The following is a 22,587-nucleotide window of genomic DNA, read 5'->3' as shown; positions in this document are numbered from 1 at the left end:
ACTGCAGTTGTTTTTCCATCTAATTTTAAATAATAATGTATAATATGATATGATGATGATGTTTGCCCATCGTGTTCGAAGAGGACCTTGACATCTTTACTGGTGTGTGTGTGTCTATCAAGATTTGCGCGTGAATTGTATTAAAGTGAGGGAGGGGTGCACATAGTCAGCCTTGCTCTCTTTCAAGATTCCATCTTGCTCCAATAGCAGGACAAGAGTTGAGACAGTTGGAGATGAGCTGGGTGCAGTGGTTGACCAGGGCGTCCTTTGCATCTTGCTGTGCTCTTAGTGTACCACATCGCTTACAGAGACTGCCTTCATGACTGTTGTCCTATTCTAATAGGTTTCATCTGCCCAGTCCACTGAAATTTGTCTTCACATGCTTGCAATAGACAAGTCCCTATCACACTGAAGGTCAATGACCCAATGGCTACTCTCAGCCTGGTTTGGCCAGCCTGTTAAAGTTGTTGCCTGGGGTGTGGCCGCTGCACATGCTACAGCTACTAGGAACCACAGGTGAGAACTTAGTGACAGGTGAGGACCAAAGATGAATGAGCTACCTTAAAAGCTGTCCTAAAATGAGCTGCTATACAAGGACACAACATGCCCCTACACCAGAGGTGTTAGCCTTCCCTGATGTACGTGGATGATCTATTAATATGTACAGGTACATGAGCACCCCGTTATATAAATGATTTTGTAACACCTCATTTATAAGCTGAATTAATACAGCGGGTACTCCCTGTAGCCCGAATGGCATGACCTTGAACTTGTAACTCCCTAGACTAAAGGACAGTTGAACATGGTCTTCTACTTGTTGACTGGTTTGATCCAAACTCTGTAATACACTTTTCTTAAGATCTAGTTTTCTGAAGATCCTCCCCTCTGCCAAGCGTGCCAACATGTCTTTCATTAAGGCAGTGCTTCTCAAATAGTGATGCGGGCCCTCCCCGGGAGAGCACAGGGCAATGCCAGGAGGGCGCGTGACCCTGGGTTGTTTCCACTGAACAATAGTACACAGCAGAGCAGGAGATATGAAGTGCAGATAAAAAACCCTTAAGAGACAGCATGGAAAAATATTTAACAGGGATGAAAAGAAAGGAGAGAGACGGAGATAATGAGACAAACATAAGTCTCCAGCAAGCTAAGTCGAGGGAATATGTATGTAGTGCTTGGTTGCACTGTGACTTCGGTGGGAGATGAGGAAAGACCGGTATGTTTACTATGTCTAAAAAATGTTGGCAGCGAACACCATTATACCCCAATCGCTTGAGTTTTTTCTGTGAGAATGTGCCGAATATTGCAAACAATTGTCCCGGTGGAGAGTTGGGGGGGGGCACAAAATGTTTACTTCTTCCTAGGGGGGGCATAACAGAAAATAATTGAGAAGCACTGCATTAAGGGGAGAAGATACAGTATATGTGTTCAATACCCACACAGAGGTGTAACTCCCCGGCTACTTTCGACCTTCCCAGCTGTATAAATCCCCATTATAGGTTCTCAATGTATGTTGGTACTTAGTTGCCATTTGTATTATTCTGTCAAATCAAACTTCCGTGATTCAGTATTGTTCTCAGTATCACATAGCAGATGTGTACAGTGAGTTCAAACTATCTATAGAACAATAATGGTAAACCTGTTTTGGCTTGGGTGCCAAAAGCGTGCACGCACGCGCATGCCCACACCCATAATGCAACGCCCTGCACATGTGCACATCCCCTACACATGTGCACAGGCCTCATTGAAGCCTCTGCACTTCTGGTAGGCCTGTTGGGCCGTTTTTCACTCTTCCCAGAGTTCAGGAAAGCCTCCTGAAGCCTGGAGATGGCGAAAAATGGCCCAATAGGCCAATCAGAAGTTTGGAAACAAAACAGAAATGAAGCTGCCCTATTACTTCCCTTCAGATAGTTGCAACCAGGCCTCACACACCTTGGTCCATTTATTCTGCAGCCGAGAAGGCTTTCCTGAAGTCCTCTACAGCCGATAACAGAGCTCTAGATCGATCTGGAGCTCTGTTATCAGCTGCAAAGGCCTTTAGAAAAACCTTGCCGACTGCAGCAGAAATGGGCAGAGATGTGCTAGGTCTGGCTGCAACTATCTAAAGCCGAAGAAGTTCCTGAAAAGGAACAGTGAAAATGAGGCTGATATTTACCTCTGATATTTGTACTTGCATTAAGTAAGCATTTAAAGAACATAACTTGAAATCTTTTTATCGATTTCTATGATGTTTGATATATTTAATCCCAGAGATTAGAACTGCCCCTACCCTCCTTGCCTTTCGTAAACTTCTCAAAACCCATCTTTGTCGTCAGGTATGGGGGAATTGAGATATCTGCCCCGGACCTATATAATTTATGTATGGTATGTTTGTAGGTATGTCTGCTTAAAAATGGTTTTTTTTTAACTATTTTAAATTTTAAATTGTATATTATTAGATTTGTTATGAATTGTTTTATTGTGTTGTGAGCCGCCCCGAGTCCACAGAAAGGGGCGGCATACAAATCTAATAAATAAATAAATAATAAATAAATTATAGTAAACTTCTGGTTGGCCCATTGGGCAGTTTTCACCATCCCCAGGTTTTAGGAGCTTTCCTGAAGCCTGGGGAGAGGGGAAAGGACGAAAATCAGCTGGGCAGTGTGCTGGAGCTGGCATAAGGCAATTCCTTGCGTGCCCTCAGATATGGCTCCTTATGGTGACATAGGTTTGCCATTACTGGTTTAGAATGTTCATAATTTTTTTTAAAGTCACAGTTCTTAATACAAATGCAATATAAGCAGAAAGAGAAGAGGGAAGAGTGCAGAGATGATCATATCTGATATTGGGACCCATTGCAAAAGGACCTAGATAGCTTTATGTCACACTAATATTATCCAACCCAATTCAATGCTTGGATTTTGAGGGACATTGGGGAGAAAAATAATTCTGTTTCTTTAAAAGGTCTAGCATGGAAAAATATAAATGGCCGTAATACATTTTTCATGCAATGGATTGAAATGTTTATGTAAACAACAATTATAATGGGATTAAATATATCAAACATCATAGAAATCAATAAAAAGATTTCAAGTTATGTTCTTTTAAATGCTTATTTAATGCAAGTACAAATATCAGAGGTAAATGTTCTTGCTGAAAAGGTGAAGGCATAAATGATTAAATCAAGAGTCTTGCTTATAAAGTAAATTAGTTACTAGCCCACGCAAAGCTGCAAACACTCTTAATAACATATGGTCAGATAGATGAGATACTGGGCAACATTAAATTACAATGAGTATTGAAAAACTAAAGATGAGTCCTTCAATCTCATGGTCACAATGCTTGAATGGGGCAGCCAGAGTGTCTCTGATTTGAAACAGATATGTTGTTGATAAAATCCAAAACCAAAGTATTTTTTTGCTTTTGACATTATTTTTTGTAAAACAATAGATTTTTAGAGAACCAGAATGAGAAAGGGCCCTCTGAAAACCAGAATCAAAATACTGAATTCATATCTGTTGGCTTCATTGTGGGAAAATGAAAGTATTATTACCCTGATCTGTAGGTAGTCCGGGTTTCAAGAAAATCCAATGCATACCTCTAGTATGGAAGTAAGACTATTCCATTAATTTTGCTACTTTCTTTTGATTCCTCTTTTTTCCAAAATTTCCAAAATAAAACTGATTATTCCAGAAAAACTGAAACTTACAGAAGGAGTGTGAAAGCTTGTTGTTTTCTTCTTTTCTCCTTGCATTACATCTTTTAAATACTAAGTCTGTTGGCAGAGATAGTAGTTGCTATTGTTTTTCAGCTAGGAGTAAGTTAAAACAGCTTTAAGATAAGCAATAAAAATAAATAGCGTGGACAGTTTATGTAACATGTGCTCTTCCTGTATTATTTATTCATGAGCTGCAAGTAATCAAATGTAAGCCAGAGGTGATTAAACTGGCATTATTTATACCAGTGATGTTGAACCTATGGCACATGGAGCTATATCTGCCAGCACACAAGCCATTGCCCTAACTTAGCTCCAGTGCGTATGTGCATACCAGCCAGCAGATTCCTGGCTTGCATCGAGGCTCTGGGAGGGCGTTTTGGGCCTCCGGAGGTCCTCCAGGGTGGTGGGGAAAACCATTTTAGCCCTCCCCAGGCTCCAAGAAACCTCTGGAGCCTGGGGAGGGCGAAAAATGGGCCTACTGTGCGAGCCCACCTGAAGTTGGAAAATGGGAGAGTGGGGGAATTGTGTGCGTATGCACAGAGGGTGGGGCAGCATGGGGAATCACACGCACATGCACAGGGGGAAGGTGGGCATTGAATTATGGGTGTGGGCACTCGTAGCACGCAATAGTGTGCATGCGCCTTTGGCACCCGAGGAAAAAAGGTTGGCCATCACTGACCTATAAAATATGTACAGTATATTAAAAATGCTGTCAAGGGACCCAAATGCCAGTTTTCACACTATAACTGAAGTCCTGCCTTTGCACAATAGTTTTTGTTCTTGTTGTTGTTTTAATTCTTGCTTCTTTTCATCTGTATAGATCTTTTCCAGGGTCTTATGTGGATGTTCTTCAGAATCTTGGCAAGAAGATGGGAAAAAAACAATAAGTATCTTAAATAGTTAAATGAATCTAGCAGTTAGTCATTCGCCAGAGGACAGGGAATAATAATAATTCCTTTCAGATGAAACGCTAACCAGATGCTCTAATCAAGCAACTGTGTATATGTGGGTGTGTACAAACATGTACGCTTGCAACTTTTCCTGTACTTATTTATACAATATGTGAGGAAATATGTGACAAATGACATTTAATCACGAAACAGATTTCCTTGTACTAAGCTACTATAATTAATTCTTACAATCTGTTCAATTACCAAACAAATGTCCACATAGATGACAACTCTTAGATATTCCAAGTCACTGCGCACAACTCTCATAAGCTGATGTGAAAGGTCCAAGCTCAGATACCAATGCATTCTCAATTTACGGATTAAATCTTAAATTTTAATTAAATTTTGCAAAATCTTGCATTTTAAAAATATTTTAAAAATCTCTGTAACCCCAAATTGGATAATGTTACCATATTGGGAGTAGGCTCCAAATTCTCAGTTTTTAGTGATAAGAGTGGTGAGCAAAATACAAAATGCAATATGTTAGGGCACAGGTTACCAACTTGTGGTCCATGGACCACTGGTGGTCCACGAGAAAGTTTGGTGGTCCATGGAGAAATCTTGGCCCCTAGGCCAGATAGGGCTGAGTGCAATTAATCCAGTCCAGGAAGAAGAAAGGAAAGGAAATAGAAGGGAAGGGGAGAAGGGAAGCGACTACAGGTGCAGCTCTGGACTGGAATATGGGACTGACTTTCCCAACATCAGCAAGCCACCATCAAATAAGCTTCAATTGTTTTATTTATTTATTTATATCAAGTACGTATTTGCAATATACATAGATATAACATTGTTAATATACATAGGATAGGTACTGATAAGAGGAAACAATTGGACAGGGACAATAAAGTTTTGGTTATGATTAAATAATCATTTATGATTTTGTTATAATTAAATAAGCATTTATAATTTTATGTTAAATAGGTGCATTTCATATTAATAAAATAAAAGTTCTCTGATCATTATTTTACAAATGTATTTATCTTTTTTTAAAAAATTGTATTAGTGGCCTACGGGACTTAAAATTATGAATTAGGGTCCATGGGGTTTAAAATTATGACTTTGGTGGTCTCTGAGGTCCAAAAGGTTGGGGCTTAAGGAAAAACAGAGGCCAGCATTAAAAAGTCACTTCAAAATATAGGCTTTAGGACTCTAAATTTAGCAAGGCCTGCATTCCTAACTTGAATATTCAAATATTTTCACTTTCTGCATCCTCATACCAAAATGCAAAGTCTTTGGTATAAGAGATTATGGGAGGATCTTCTTGTTACATCTACTGTATGTTAAGGTTACAAATCTGGGTTTAAGAAATAGTTAGAAGTTCAGTACAGAAAGGAAGAATCAGAATACTATCTAACCTGGAATAGATTTTATGAATGGTTAAGGAACAGATATACTTCATTAGAGAATGTGTAAATATCAACTTGCTAAATGTTTATACAGATAAATATATAATTAAACAAAATGAAAAAGATATATATGTAAAAGAATGTATATATAAAAAAGGAAGAGATAATATGTACTGAAGAAATTCATAAAAGAGATGTAAGAAATAGGATAAAATAGACCAGAAAAAGATATTTATATATAGTAGAATATATAGAAAGAATAAATATAGATAAGAATGATAAATATTTATGGTATATGTATATGAAATGTTGTGGATTGATCATAAGCTATCATTAAGACAGGAACTAAGATTCCTAACATTTTATGTTTGTATGTTATGTCATGTTTTTGTGTATATAAAAGAAAAAAAAATTAGTACAGGAAGTCCTCATCTGACGACCATTCATTTAATGCTGAAAAAAAATGAATTATGATTGGTCCTCTCATTTATTACAACCTTACTATTCCTGCAGTCATGTGATCAAAATTCAGATACTTGGCAACTGACATGTAGTTATGAGGTTGCAGTGTCCAGGATTTGATTGTCATTTGCAATCTTCCCAGGGTCTTTCTGACAAACAAAATCAATGGAGAAGCCATTATTCATTTGTTTGATGACTTGTGATTCGCTTAACTACTGCAACAAAAAAAGATTGTAAAAGTGGGTACTACTCACTTAATGGTAGAATTGCTTATCAATGAAAGTTCTAATTGTGATCAAAGGTTGAGTATACAATACCGTGTAGTACTTTTGTTTTTCTACATTTTAACAAGTCTCAAAATATGCAACAAATAAGTTAATATAAAAAGATTTTAGATCTTTACAGAGATGTCGTGTGACCAACTGTTGGATTAAAACTGGCTTCTAACAATATTGCAATATTTCATCTTCTATGATATATACCTAAACTTGTATTAGTTTATCTACATATATAGTGTTTTATGGTAGGGATTAGCATTGTAGACCTATAAGTAGTAATACAATCAAACATACCTTTTACTATATGCCAAGGACCCAATTATTTCTAATAATTTATTATTTCAAAAATCTCCCAGGGTGACTGGAGCCACTTCAAACCAAAACACTCACTTCTAGCTTCACCCTTATTTCCCAAAATATATCTCAGCCCAAAGGTACTCCAACTAAGGATATTAGGAGGCTGCAATATAAAGTGTCCTGGATGATCTATTTATTAAAGCTGGGAGCTAAATAACAGGGTTATAACTAGACTAGGATTGATAGGCTACAAGAAGTACTGTTGTGTGGGGCTAGGGTGGATGGAATAGAACACACAGAAAAAAAGATGACTGAGAGATGAGTAAATAAGGAGAATGTAGGCAGAATACATGGGGAATGGAGAAAAAAAATCATGTGTAAATAAAAATATGGTATGTAGGATACTTTACCACAATTCTTAATTTGCCTGTATCCTAGAAAGATTACTAGCTGATGTTTATCATATTAAGGGAAAACTAGCCTACTCTATGATATACTGTAAGAAAAGCATGAAGCAGATGTTGTTATGTATACTTAACTTTGCAATGTCTACTAAATACTAGATAAAATTTCTTGGTAAACATAGAAAGTCTATGTTTCAATACAAAAACAAAAAATACAATTAGTATTCTGTAATAACTGCGCAAGTTATCAGAAATGAGAAATAAATAAAAACACAAATTTAAGGCAAATGAAAGATTTAAGTTCTACAAAAGTGTTGGTTCTGTCAGTCAACTTTTAATTTTATTTATTTTGGATGTCTGTCTTTTCCTTTAACCCAAATACTGAGAGATAAGAAAAACATATAATCTAAAATCTTTCAATGATGTAATTTGATTCTTTTTTGCTTATTTTTCACTGTTAAAATGAATGGAAGTAATAACAAAATCTTACAAGAATTTTCCAAAATATAGGTGCAGCATTTTGGGTAATTTGTTTGGAAAAGAATTCTGGCGTTGAGTTTGTAAAAATAACAAATGATTAATAAATGTTAAGGAAAGTCAGCAACATTATACCTATGGGTTTTAGGTCTCCCCAAAATATTGCCCATGATTCTCTAAAAAATAAAATGGCTAATGGCAAGGCTAGTAAAAATTTAGCATTCCTGTATAAGATCATAGGATGATATCATTTCCACAAGATATAGGAAACAATGAGGTCTGGACTAGAGTAAGGGAAATTTCCATTCTATTATATCAGATAGCCAAATTTGCCAATGGTACCAAACTACTGAGGATATTAAAACTGAAAGAAAATTAAAGAAATCTCTAAAAGGATTTTCAAAACAGATGAATGTACCACTAAATGGTAATTTTAGTAAAACAGAAGGACCTCAGCCCAAAAAGGCACATCAGCCCAAAAAGAAAATGAGCTTCTCATATTAATTGGAACTAAAGTTAGCAGGAGTTAATTAGCAGTAATAAATCAGGAGAAATTATGGAGTCATGATAGCTCAATGAAAATAAAAATCCAGTGTATCCATATAAAAAAAAATAAAAAAAATTTCATGCTATTAGGAACACAATTGGAAATAAAAGTATAATATTAACAGTGACAGAAACTGCACTTGGAGTATTGCATGCATCTGAAAAGAATTTTAAGAGCTGGGAAAAATGCAAGTAAAAAAAAGGAAGCAAAAATATTAGCATAGGAGCAGGAAGAATTCCTCTACACAGAAATACAGTCCTTGGATTTTTTTAGATTGGAATAAGAGTGGGCACGATAAAAGAGGTATATAGGCTCACACATAATGTAGATCAGTGTTTCCCAACCTTCTTTGAGCCGCGGCACATTATTCACACTTACAAAATCCTGGGGAACATTGAGCGGGGGGGGGGGGGGGGCTAAAAAAGTTTGGACAAAAAAACCCTCTCTTCCTCCCTTTCGTCCTATTTCTCTCTCCCTCCCTCTTTCTTTCCCTCTCTCTCCATCCCTCTTTCTTTCTTCCTTTCTTTTTTGCTCTTTCTCTCGCCCTCCTTCCCTCCCTCTTTCTCTCTTTCTTGCTTTCTCTCTCTCTTGCATTCTTTCTCTCTCTCTCTTTCTCTGTCTCTCTTGCTATCTCTCTTTTATTCTCTCTTTCTCTCTCCCTTGCTTTCTCTCTCTCTCTCTTTCTCTCTCTCTTGCTTTCCTTCTCTCTTTCTCTTTCTCTCTTGTTTTCTTTCTCTCTCTTCCTCTCTTTCTTTCTCTCTCTCTTTCTTTCTCTCTCACACACTCTTTCTCCCTCTCTCCCCCTTGCTTTCTCTCTCTCCCTTGCTTTCTCTCTCTCTCTCTTGATTTCTCCTTGCTTTCTCTCTCCCCTTTCTCTCTCTCTCTCTTTCTCTCTCATGCACCACGCCGGCAACAGAGAGAGAAAGAGAGAGAGAGCGGAGAGTGGAGGGCGGCTTGCCGGTCTGCGGCCCCCCGGATTAGCGGCCCCGCATGGCCCCAGCGCGGACTCCACTGTCGCCTCCGCCTCCGCCTAAGAGGCAGCAGCTACATTCAACCCTTCGCCCTCCCAGGTGTCCATGGCGCTCAGCGCCCTGCCACGCGCCACCTACGCCTCCAGGTACCCTGCCCGACTTCTACCTTCAGGAACGGGTGGTGGGGCGCCACAAAGGGCAGTGCTTGGAGGCCACCACAGCCTTTGTCATCATGGCGCAAAGCCACGCAGTCCCGTTCTGCTCGCTTCTCCGGCTAGCAAGCCGGCTGCCTGGGAAAGCGGCTTGCTTTTAAAACGCACGCTTTTCAAATGCAGCGCTTTCCTGGGCAGCCGACTTTGCTGGCCAGAGAAGGGAGCGATTCAGGACTGCGTGGCTTTGCGCCACTTCAAAAATTTCTGCGGGGGGGTGGGGGTGGGTCCTAATGGCTGTGTCGGGCGCATGCCCACGCAGCTTAGAAGCAACAGTGGCCGGCGCCGTCCCACCGGGCCCCAAAAGTTCACTTCCCGTCACCGCCAGGGAAGCTCCAGCCAGGCCGGGCTCGCGGCACACCTGACCATGTCCCGCGGCACATTAGTGTGTCGCGGCACACTGGTTGGGAAACACTGATATAGATTGTATAGAGCTAGAACTAGTCATTTATCAAACACAATGAAGGACATTCAGAACCAATAAAGTACTTGATTGCACAATATGATTAAATTGTGGATCTCTTTGATGCTGTGGTATGGTGCATTTTAAAATAACTTTTAAAGCAGTTGGTGAAATTTATAGATCAGGTTATCACTGGTTGATTATTTACTCCAGAATCACAAAAGGCAGAAGTGGTTACTAAAAAAGTACAACAGAAGGTTGGCCTTCTCCGGGTCTCATCGACTAAACAATGTCGTCTGGCGGGGCCTAGGGGAAGAGCCTTCTCTGCGGCTACCCTCTGGAATCAACTCGCCCCAGAGATTCGAACTGCCCCCGCCCTCCTCGCCTTCCGCAAGACCTTGAAGATCTATATCGCCAGGCATGGGACAATTAATGTATCCCCTTCTCTGACCATTAAGAGTTATGGGTGGTTGTGATTGTATAGTATTGATTGTTTTTTAAGATAGCGGATTTTTAGTCATAGTTTTAACTATTAGATTTGTACTGTACTGTTTTATTGCTGGTGTGAGCCGCCCTGAGTCTTCGAGAGGGGCAGCATACAAGTCTAATAAATTATTATTATCGTCATCATCCTCCTCCTCCTCCTGTCCATGTAAGGTTTCTGAGCGCGCATGCACTCTCTGGCCAGCTGATTTTCGGTCTTTGGAAAGGCAGTTTTGTCCTCCTTGAAGCCCCGGACGCAAAGAAATCCCCCAATAGATGAACCGGAAGTTTGGGAAAACGTACTTGGCTGTTTGGACATTTTTTTCACCTACCAGCAGTGGTGGGTTCATACCGGTGCAGTCCAGAAATCAGCATCAGTATGAACCCAGTGATTTTATGTGACTTTTTTCCCCAGCGTCTGCATGTGGAAGAAGCTCTCAGCTGTGTCCCGGATAAAGAATAAAGATCAGCATTAAGACAAGGGCGGACGGGAGGGCTTCTTTCACACGGAGACGCCGTAAAAAAAAAAGGGTAAAAATCAGTGGTTTCATAGTGGTGCGGCTCTCTAGAGAACACCAATAGGAACCCACCACTGCCTACCAGGCTTCAGAAAGGCCTATGCGCATGTGTGGGGGGCAGCGTGGGGGTGGTTGTGAGCATGAAGGGGGAGGCCATCACTGATGTAGGATTTCCTAATTAAGCAAAGGGTTTGGAGTAGATGACCCACAAGGTCCCATCCAACTCTGTTATTCTGTTATTATTAAGCCATCAGCCTGATCTAGAAGATCTCACTTTTACCTAAAGAAGACAGATGTTCCTGAGAAAGTATGGAGTTTTTTGTGCAAAACTTCCTGGAAGAGATAAGGACCAACAGAAAACTCAGTATGACATGATTACATTAGTACCTCAAGCAACCTTCCCTAACCTATCCTTAATTTGAGAAAGGTTATGGCTATTAGATTTGGATTGCAAAAATTCAGATGACACTTTGATCTGCAGAGAATTTGGGGTTTTGCTGTCTAGTAGCATCTGATAGGCTATCATGTCCACATTTAAGATACAAACAACTAACGTATTAGAGAACCATCTTTCAGCTGTGGCGAGGGGGGCGTTTGCCCAGGTTCGCCTGGTGCACCAGTTGCGACCCTATCTGGACCGGGACTCACTGCTCACAGTCACTCATGCCCTCATCACCTCGAGGTTCGACTACTGTAATGCTCTCTACATGGGGCTACCTTTGAAAAGTGTTCGGAAACTTCAGATCGTGCAGAATGCAGCTGCGAGAGCAGTCATGGGCCTACCTAGGTATGCCCATGTTTCACCAACACTCCACAGTCTGCATTGGTTGCCGATCAACTTCCGGTCACAATTCAAAGTGTTGGTTATGACCTTTAAAGCCCTTCATGGCACTGGATCAGAATATCTCCGAGACCGCCTGCTGCCGCACGAATCCCAGCGACCGATTAGGTCCCACAGAGTGGGCCTTCTCCGGGTCCCGTCAACTAAACAATGTCGGTTGGCGGGCCCCAGGGGAAGAGCCTTCTCTGTGGCGGCCCCGACCCTCTGGAACCAACTCCCCCCAGAGATTAGAACTGCCCCTACTCTCCTTGCCTTTCGTAAGCTCCTTAAGACCCACCTGTGTCGTCAGGCATGGGGGAACTGAGACATCTCCCCCGGGCATATACAATTTATGAATGGTATGTGTGTATGTATGTGTGTTTAGAAAATGGGGTTTTTAAAATGTTTTTAGTAGAAATTTAGATTTGTTATAAATTGTTTTTCACTTTGTTGTGAGCCGCCCCGAGTCTGCGGAGAAGGGCGGCATACAAATCTAAATAAATAAATAAATAAATAAATAAATAAATTCTGAATTGTATTTACAAATACCTCATATTATTAAGCCAGCATGGAGGAAACTTGTTTAGTCTATAAGGTGACAAGAGGCAAAAATACCAATTGGTAGGCCTTCTATATGTGTATCTATCATAGAATAGAATACAATTCTTTATTGGCCAGGTGTGATTGGATGCATAAGAAATTTCTCTTTGAAATGCTCAGAGTGTACATAAAAGAAGACACATTTGTCAAGAATCATGAGGTACCACACTTAATGATTGTCATAGGGTACAACTAAGCAATGAAAACAATATTAATATAAATCATAAGGATAAAAGCAACAAGTTAGTCATAAAGTCATAAGTGAGAGATGGGTGATAGGAATAATGAGAAGACTAATAGTAATAGTAATGAAGCCTTCGTGAATAGTTTGGCAGTGGTGAGGGAATTATTTGTTTAGCAGAGTTTAGCATTTGGGAAAAAAATTGTTCTTGTGTATAGTTATCTTGGTGTGCAGTGATGGCGAACCTATGGCAAGGGTGCCACAGGTAGCACACGGAACCATATCTGCTGGCACACGAGCAGTTTCCCTAACTTAGCTCCAACGTGCATGTGTGTGCTGGCCAGCTGATTTTTGGCAAGCACAGAGGATCAGGATGGATGGGGAAGGCATTTAACCCTCTCCTGGCTCCAGGGAAACCTTTGGAGCCTGGGGAAGGTGAAACACGAGCATACTCGGCCCACCAGTAGTTGGGAAACAGGCAGTTTTCGGCCTCCATGGGGTGAGCTGTTTTTGCCCTCCCCAGCAATGTGCAATAGCATACACCCATGCTCTTTTGGCACCCAAGGAAAACAAGGTTTGCCATCACTGCTCTATAGAGTTGTTTTGAGGGTAGGAGTTGAAACAATTTATGTCCAGGATGTGAGGGGTTTTCATGGCCCTCTTTTTTGACTCGTGTAGTATACAGGTCCTCAATGGAAGGCAGGTTGGCAGTAAATCATTTTTTCTGCAGTTCTGATTATCCTCTGAAGTCTGTGTCTGTCTTGTTGGGTTGCAGAACCAAACCAGACAGTTATAAAAGTGCAGATGACAGCTCAATAATTCCTCTATAGAACTGTATCAGCAGCTCCTTGGGCAATTTGAGCTTTCTGAGTTGGCGCAGAAAGAACATTCTTTGATGATGTTTTTGATGTTAGGTGACCATTTTAGATCTTGAGATATGATAGAACCTAGAAATTTGAAGGTCTCTATTGTTGATACTGTGTTGTCTAGAGGTGGTAGGATGGAAGGGTTTCTCCTAAAGTTTACTACAACTTCTACAGTTTTGAATGTGTTCTGTTCCAAATTGTTCTGGTCGCACCACGAGGCTAGTTGTTCAACCTCCTGTCTGTATGTGGTTTCATGTCAGTAGTTTAATATATGTATTGTTTGAGATATAGTCATTGATATATAGAGAGAAGAGGTTAGAGCACATAACCGGAGCCATATCAGATAGCTGATATGATTTTAAAACATGCTGTTTTGTACTACTGTTGTTAGCCGCCCCGAGTCTACGGAGAGGGGCAGCATACAAATCCAATAAATAATAATAAAATAATAATAATAATGATTTTGCCTAGCTTCACCTACTGCTTCCTCTTTGTTAGGAAGCTTGTGATCCACTTATAAATGTGTTCAGGTATTGCTAGGTGGTTTAATTTAGTTAGAATAATTCAGTATGATGGTATTAAATGCTGAACTGAAGTCTACAAAGAGGACCCTTGCCTGAGAATGTATGGAACTTTCTGTCCAAAATACAGTGGTACCTTAAGATACGAACTTAATTGGTGCCGGGGAGAGGTTCGTAAGACAAAAAGTTCGTAAGACGAAACATTGTTTCCCATAGGAAACAATGTAAAGTCAATTAATCCGTGCAACCAACCCCCCCCCCCCAAAAAAAACGGCTTTCGGCGACTGCTGGGAAGCGGCGCGGCTGTTTTAAAAGGTGACAGCCGGCCTGGGGGGGCTTCCCAGCACCCCCCTGTTCGGGGGGGTGCTAGGAAGCCCCCCAGGCCGGCTGTCACCTTTTAAAACAGCCGCGCCGCTTCCCAGCTGTCTCCTGAAGCCGAACGCGGAAGTTCGGCTTTGGTGTTCGGAGACAGCTGGGAACCCAGCGGTCTCCCGAACGCCGAAACCGGAAGGGGCAAGGTGGGGGGGGGGGGGAGAACGGGAGGCTCAGCATTCCGTCAGTCGCAGCGCTGGCTGTCAACTTTTCTTTTTAGCACTGGGGAGGCAAGTCAGCTCCTGCCCAGTGCTAAAAAGAAAAGTTGACAGCCAGCGCTGTGGCTGACGGAATGCTGAGCTTCCCGTTCTCTCTCCGCCCCCTCGCCCCTTCGCCCCCCTGTGTTCCTAGGAGAAGTGCTGGTGAGGAGCAGAAGGTCTGTCTTGCCTCAATCCCCAGCACTTCTCCTAGGAACACAGGGAGGCGAAGGGGCGAGGGGGGGGAGAGAGAACGAGAGGCTCAGGAAGGGAGCTCGGGAAGGAGCCCACGGTCAGTCGGCTGCGGGCGGGAGGAAGGCGATTGTTCCGCTGCCGCCAGCATGGCCTGGCTGGCAGCGGAAGATGTAACGGAGCCCACGGGGGATTCGCCTTCCTCCCACCCGCAGCCGACTGATCGTGGGCTCCTTCCCGACCTCGGAGAGCTTCCTGGTTTTCGTCCGTGTTGGATTCGCGAGCTTTCATGCCCAGGAAGCTCTCCGAGGTTGCGAAGGAGCCCACGATCAGTCGGCTGCGGGCGGGAGGAAAGCGAATGCCACGGGGCTGGGCTCGGCTCCCCCCCTTACCAGCCCCGCCACGGAAGGCTCCATTCTGTTCCCTGCCGGCCCGATTGAGCGGCCGGCGGTCTCCGCCACAAAGCCTGGCCCCGTGGGCTCGGTTACATCTTCCGCTGCCAACCAGGCCATGCTGGCGGCAGCGCAACGAAGAGAGACATTTGCTTTCCTGCCACCGGCCCCTCAACCGGGCCGGCAGGGAACAGAATGGAGCCTTCTGCGGCGGCTGCCTGCTGGGCTGGTAAGGGGGGGAGCCGAGCCCAGCCCCGTGGCATTCGCTTTCCTCCCGCCCGCAGCCGACTGATCGTGGGCTCCTTCCTGACCTCGGAGAGCTTCCTGGTTTTCGTCCGTGTTGGATTCGCGAGCTTTCATGCCCAGGAAGCTCTCCGAGGTTGCGAAGGAGGCCACGATCAGTTGGCTGCGGGCGGGAGGAAGGCGAATGTCACGGGGCTGGGCTCGGCTCCCCCCTCGGCTCCCTCCCTTACCAGCCCCGCCGCGGAAGGCTCCATTCTGTTCCCTGCCGGCCCGATTGAGCGGGCGGCGGTCTCCGCCACGGAGCCCGGCCCCGTGGGCTCGGTTACATCTTCCGCTGCCAACCAGGCCATGCTGGCGGCAGCGCAACGAAGAGAGACATTTGCTTTCCTCCCACCGGCCCTTCAATCGGGCCGGCAGGGAACAGAATGGAGCCTTCTGCGGCGGCTGCCTGCTGGGCTGGTAAGGGGGAAAGCCGAGCCCAGCCCCGTGGCATTCGCTTTCCTGCCGCCCGCAGCCGACTGATCGTGGGCTCCTTCACGACCTCGGAGAGCTTCCTGCTTTTCGTCCGTGTTGGATTCGCGAGCTTTCATGCCCAGGAAGCTCTCCGAGGTTGCGAAGGAGCCCACGATCAGTCGGCTGCGGGCGGGAGGAAAGCGAATGTCACGGGGCTGGGCTTGGCTCCCCCCTCGGCTCCCCCCCTTACCAGCCCCGCCGCGGAAGGCTCCATTCTGTTCCCTGCTGGCCCGATTGAGCGGCCGGCGGTCTCCGCCACGGAGCCCGGCCCCGTGGGCTCGGTTACATCTTCCGCTGCCAACCAGGCCCTGCTGGCAGCAGCGCAACGAAGAGAGACATTTGCTTTCAGCCCCTCAAGTTGGATGCACCCTCGCTGGCCCGCTCGCCCGCGCCTCCTCGCCCGCCGCCCTCCCAGGATGCAGACCTGCTGCCTCGCCCCACGCCCGCCGATCCTGCGCCTCCTGCTTCCCCCCCCAGCCAAAAATACAAAGGCGGTCAGCCGCCGCCCGCGGAGCAATGGGAAGCTAAAGCCGGCGGCGGTTTCAGACTCCCTTTGCTCCAGGCTGCTCTGCCCTGCCTGTCAGACTGTCTTTGTGTTTTTCGCTGGGGGGGGGAGAGCAGGAGGACCTTCCTGACTCCCTCCCCCAGCGCTGGACCTCCTGCCCTCTCTCCCAGACAAAACCCCAAAGTGGCCTCCCGAACCCGGAAAGAAGCCCCGCCGCCGGCTGTCACCTTTTAAAACAGCCGGGCGGCTTTCCAGCAGCCTCCGAACGCTGAACCCGGAAGTTCGGGTTTGGCGTTCGTAAGACGAAAAAAGTTCGTACGAAGAGGCAAATTTTTTCTGAACCCCGGGTTCGTATCACGAGTTGTTCGTAAGACGAGGAGTTCGTATCTTGAGGTACCACTGTATCTTGAGGCTACTACACTGAAAAACGTAAGGGGCAACAGAGAACTAAGTATGACACTGTCATACCTCAAGAGATCTTCCCTAACCTATCCTTAATTTGAGGAAGGTTAGAGCTATTAGATTTGGATTGCAAAAATCCAGATGACACTTAGATCTGCAGAGAATTTTGGTTTTTGCTGTCTAGTAGCCAGTGAAGGGCTACCAAATTTTCTACTACCACACTGTGGGCGTGGCTTATGCAGGATTGGATTATTATTGTACGCTCTCTTATTGCTGTTAGCCGCCCCGAGTCTCCGGAGAGGGGCGGCATACAAATCCAATAAATAAATAAATAAAATAAATAAGGATGCCCTGCATTTTCTTTCAACATCTTTCAGTGCAAATTGGGTGCTCTGGGGTGGAGCTCCATTTTCGCTACCCCACTGTATTTCCCCCCATCCGGGCAGTAGCCCACCCCTGCTAGTAGCATCTGATAGGCTGTTCCAAAGTATGCCATGTCCACATTTAAGATACAAATATATAAACTAATATATTCTGAATTGTACTTACAAAGACCTCCTATTATTAAGTCAGTTTCAAGGAAACCTGCTTACAGTCTCTAAGGTGGCAAGAGGCAAAAATACCAACTGGTAGGCCTTCTATATTTGTACCATAAGCTTCATAAAGCTTTTAAAGAACATCATTCCACTGTGCACTTAACCAAAATATTTATTTCTCATAAGAATCTGAAGAATTGCTATTGTTTGTCTTGCTTTTATTTTTGTACATTACCTATGGATGGGGATAGGTTACAAGAAACTGTGAAATAAATAAACAAGAAAAGTTTCGTGTTAATTTTAGCTTTCAGAATTCAGCAATAAGAAATCTATTCGCAAGTTGCTTATATAACAAAACTGCTTTAAATAGTTTTGGAAACAGCAGGTGCATAATGCACCTTTTTAAAAAAATTGGTACCTTAAAATACCATTACTATACCACTACTATAAATTACTATGCTGAAAGCTTCACCAACTTCTAAGAAAATAACCTACAACAAAAATATTGTGCCATGGGCATTTATAATGTTCAACATTGTTGGAATGGCAGTGGCAGATCAATTCCAATAGATTCTACATGAAAAGAATTGGGTATTGGCTGAAGACAGAATTGGTCATTTCATTTCATTCAGGATTTAGATGGGGAAAGTGCATCTCTCCTGGTCTCTTTAGACACTTGATCAGTTTTTGATGCCAACTACAATAGTATATTGTTGGAATGCCTTATGGGATTGTAGAAAGGAGGCATTGGTTTCAAACTGCTGAGGTAGGGAACAAAGGTTGGCTTGGTGGACCTATTTGCAGAATTCCAAATATCAATCTTCTGTCTCCTGTTTTTAATATCTATTATGAAGCCTTTGAATGAGATCATCTGACAGTTCAGGATAGGGTATCATTATTATGCGGATAATATCTAACTGCTCATATTGCTACCCTGTAGGACAGGTGCAGCCAACATCTTCCCTCTGTGTCTGGAGCCTGTCTAGGTCTATATGGGAAACAGGTTGAAGTTGAACACAAACAAGACAGCAGTACTTTTTGTTCACTGAGGTTCTCCATTAATGTCAATGTTGATGGAGGTATGGATAGGTATGCACTACTCCTGAAAGAGAGGTTTAGGATCTGGGAATCCTTCTGTGGCAAATACAAGATATGGAAGCTGTTGCTAGCCATTTTAGTTGATGGCACAGCAGAGGCCTTATCTAGTGCTTAGATTAGAGGATTTCAATAACTCATGCCATTTAATAAGAATACAAAATTCTAAGTCAAAATGTCTCCATTCCAGGGAAGAAGGCAAAAGTACCCTATTTTTCTCTAAAGAATTTGTCTTAAAAATTAGTGATTAATTTGAGTTAATAGTAGTATTGAGTTAATAGTCTTTTTTTTCAGGTCAACATTTGTGGTGGCAAAAATATCCCTGCAAGGTTAGCATTTCAATATCAGTTTGTATTACATATTGAAATGATTGATTTATAGCTGAAGTTAAGAGAAATAATGAATATTTCAATATCAATATCCACCTTAAGTAGTTTCAGCAGAATTACGTAATCATCTAATGCAAAAATATGTTTATCGGGAATTGGCAATGCTGCACCTTATACTTAAAAGATGCATATCTTTTAAAGAAAAATGGCCAAAATATTGCAAGTTAAGCAACTCCTTTTAAAGTCTTATTTGAGATTTCATGTGACTTGAGAAACATTCACATTTTTGATATTTTGGAATTCTTGAGGAAGATTTCATAGGATTTCAACTATTTAAAACTGAATTTTTCTATGATTTGCAATTGCACAATCATTGAAGATTGCATAGTAGAACCTACAATTAATTTACACATCTAGATGGGTAGAATGACAACATCTATTTGATGTCATCATGTGTATGCCGCAACTTAAACATTTGCATGAAAGATTGAGACACAAGTACATAAGGATGTCATTTATGTGATGTCACTGCCCATGTGTCTTCATTTTGACAAGCTTGCTGTACATGTCACTCACCATCAGAAAATTGTTGCTGATCCAATATATATAAATGCATTGCTAAATTCTTTGTCAAACACAGATCAGATATTTCTAGAGCAAGAATATTGGAGTCATCTGAAATAGTAGAGATGAGCTGTAAAACCAATGCATTACGAGAAAGTTCCCACACTCAACTCTTGGCAGATTTTGAAAAGGCTTTAAATACCGTAATACTGGATTCATATACAGTGTTCCCTCGATTTTCGCGGGTTCAAACTTCGCGAAAAGTCTATACCACGGTTTTTCAAAAATATTAATTAAAAAATACTTCATGGGTTTTTTCCCTATCACAGTTTTTCCTGCCCGATGATGTCATATGTCATTGCCAAACTTTTGTTTGCCTTTAATAAATATTTTTTTAAATAAACTTTAATAAATAAACAGGGTGAGTAATAGTCTAAATGGTTGCTAAGGGAATGGGAAATTGCAATTTAGGGGTTTAAAGTGCTAAGGGAAGGCTTGTGATACTGTTCATAGCCAAAAATAGTGTATTTATTTCCGCATCTCTACTTCACGGAAATTCAACTTTCGCGGGCAGTCTCAGAACGCATCCCCCGCGAAAATCGAGGGAACACTGTATATACACATCTGTGGTTTACTAGTTGAGTTAATGTATCATGGCTACTTCATATCATATACAGAGGTCTTCAAACGAGGCAACTTTAAGACTTGTGGACTTCAATTCCCAGAATTCTTCTCTTCAGCTATGCTTGTTAAAGAATTCTAGGAGTTGAAGTCCACAAGCCTTAAAGTTGCCAAGTTTGGGGACCCCTGACATATACTAATCCAAAATCTAATAACATAAGTGCTTACTGTAATGTGTTAATCCAGTCACTCTAAAGTCACTTCCTATGTTTCTATGCTCTAGGTCAGAATTTGAATTGGTCAATATGCATTTTCTTTCTTACAACAAATGACTGTTGCTATCATATAAGGCAGGAGAAAATCTCCTATACTGTATTTCAAAACTGGCATTTCAGAACCAGGAAATGTCTAATGCAAATACAGAACGTTGCTTTGAATAATTGGATTCTAGCTCTGTGCAGGCTTAAAAAGTACATTAGAAGTACTTTTATTATGTTTATGAGTGTAAGGGAAAATAATGCCAATCTTTGTGACATGGTACTCAAATCGATGACTGTGTCAGCTAATTTGCATGCAGAGAGGCACAATAAGAAACAACAAATTCAGTTATTTGTAAAGACAGTTTTATTAGAAATGATTTTACTAGAAATATAGCTAGTGATTGTAAAGGCCAAAGCTATTAGCCAAAATTGACAGGCATAGACCAAAGATTTAAGAGATGAGGAACATCCACACTCCACGACTAATGTCATGATCATCCAAGAGATGTGCAAATGAAGAACATCATATGAATCCAGCAAAGTAAAATCACCAAGTGTCCCCAAAGCATTTTTCCCCCCAATCATTTTTGATTGCTATTCCACTTTGGTAGCCTGAGTGAAAAAGCTTTTGACAGACTCAGTCCAAACAGACGGATTTAACCCATTCCTGGATGCTATATCCACCTTGAGGGAGAACAGCTGATGTGGTACGCAGAGGTGGCTGAAGAAACTACGCTTTAAAAAAAAACTTCAAACCATTTAGGCTGTAACTATATGAAGTAACTTGCCTTCATATACGGTACTTTAAAGATCTGTACAAAGGGCACTTCTGAAAGTGCTTCTACTTTCAGAGGTTTGCCTATTGAAAAGGTAGGAGATAAATTTTTGCTGTGTTTCTCCCAGGTTATAAACTGTACTTTCTTGGAGATGAATTTACTTTTTTCTGCAAATATGCCTTTCTTTTGCTTGGCCTTTGATAGTGAAAATTATATTATTCATGTTTTCATTTACATTTTAACATATTTTCAGTATTCTGCATTTGTGTGTGTACCTGTATTGTTTCAAATTGTAAATGCCTCAAGCATTTCCCAAAGGTGCTTTTCAAAAGCTAACTAGGCTTTCCTGAACTGGACAAGAAAGTCCAGTTGCCTTTTGAAAAACAACTTTGGGACCTTGGGGATCGAGAATCTCCATCAACACCTTGAGTGTTTTATTCAAACAGAAAAATCAGCACATAGAATAAAGAAAGAAAATTACTGTAGCAATACAGAAAAAAATCCCTTGATATGAGTAGAAAGCGTTCTCATTTGCACAAGGGAGAATCTCCAGTTTTCACCAATCTCCTTTGTCTTTCTAGGTCTAGGTAACGGCAGCAGGCAAGACACAGAAAACCCTTGTCATTCATTTGGAAGGAATTGCAGTTGTGTTTTCATCTGTACAGTTTGGGGAGGAAAAATAAAAGCGTTCATTTTGTTGTTTGTTGCACTGGCAGCTACCCCAGGGTAGAGCCTTTGGTTCTACCACAGTGTCCTCTCTATTTTTACAGGGTTGGTTGACCACGACACATAGAAAATGATTAAATAAAAATCCTTCCCTACATCTAAGATGTGAACTATTAGAAATTTTAGAAATGTTTTATGGATTGGGCCATTAACAATTATTGCAATATATTTTTTATCATTTTTATCAGACTATTTAGCATGAGACCTAAATATAGCAATTAACAGGACAACTGCAACATAAACTTCTCAGTCTGTAATTCTACAAAGTGTAATTTTAAAAACCTGTGAGCCCTCTGCAATTAGATGTTTATCTACATGAGGTGGTGTGAATGTAGAAAAATCATGGCATGATTAAGAGCTGAGCAAATAAATGCTTATACTTTTTTAAACTAGAAAGTGTGATCTATTACATAAGATAACAGCACTATGTTTTTAGGTCATCAGGTTGATTAATATTAAGAGTTACTTGGTGAGGTACTGCCAGGGATGAAATTCAGGAGGTTCAAACAGGTTCTATAGAACTGACAGTGGCGATCATGTGCAGTTCGGAGAATGTTATGACTTATAAAGCCCTTCATGGCATCGGACCAGAATATCTCCGGGACCGCCTTCTGCCGCACGAATTCCAGTGACCGGTTAGGTCCCACAGAGTTGGCCTTCTTCAGGTCCCGTCGACGAAACAATGTCGTCTGGCAGGACCCAGGGTAAGAGCCTTCTCTGTGGCGGCCCCGACCCTCTGGAATCAACTCCCCCCGGAGATTAGGATTGCCCCCACCCTCCTTGCCTTTCGCAAACTCCTTAAAACCTATCTCTGCCGTCAGGCATGGGGAAATTGAT

The 22,587-nt window shown here is 42.2% G+C and overlaps 1 protein-coding gene across 3 annotated transcripts in view; it reads right to left on the bottom strand.

Annotated features, from left to right (window-relative positions):
• Positions 1-22,587, bottom strand: part of SCAF8 (SR-related CTD associated factor 8) — a 119,133-nt gene that overhangs the window by 15,308 nt on the left and 81,238 nt on the right. Inside the window, exon 21 of one of the 3 annotated variants that reach the window (XM_070733744.1) lies at positions 20,595-21,681. The exons of the other annotated variants lie outside the window; for them this stretch is intronic. The gene's annotated coding sequence lies outside the window, so the exon portion shown is untranslated. Of the gene's footprint in view, positions 1-20,594; positions 21,682-22,587 lie in introns of those variants that run through there. 3 annotated transcript variants of the gene reach the window in all.

Source organism: Erythrolamprus reginae, chromosome 1, assembly GCF_031021105.1.
Source record: "Erythrolamprus reginae isolate rEryReg1 chromosome 1, rEryReg1.hap1, whole genome shotgun sequence".
Lineage (NCBI taxonomy): Eukaryota > Metazoa > Chordata > Lepidosauria > Squamata > Dipsadidae > Erythrolamprus > Erythrolamprus reginae.
This window is presented reverse-complemented; position numbering and strand designations above follow the sequence as displayed.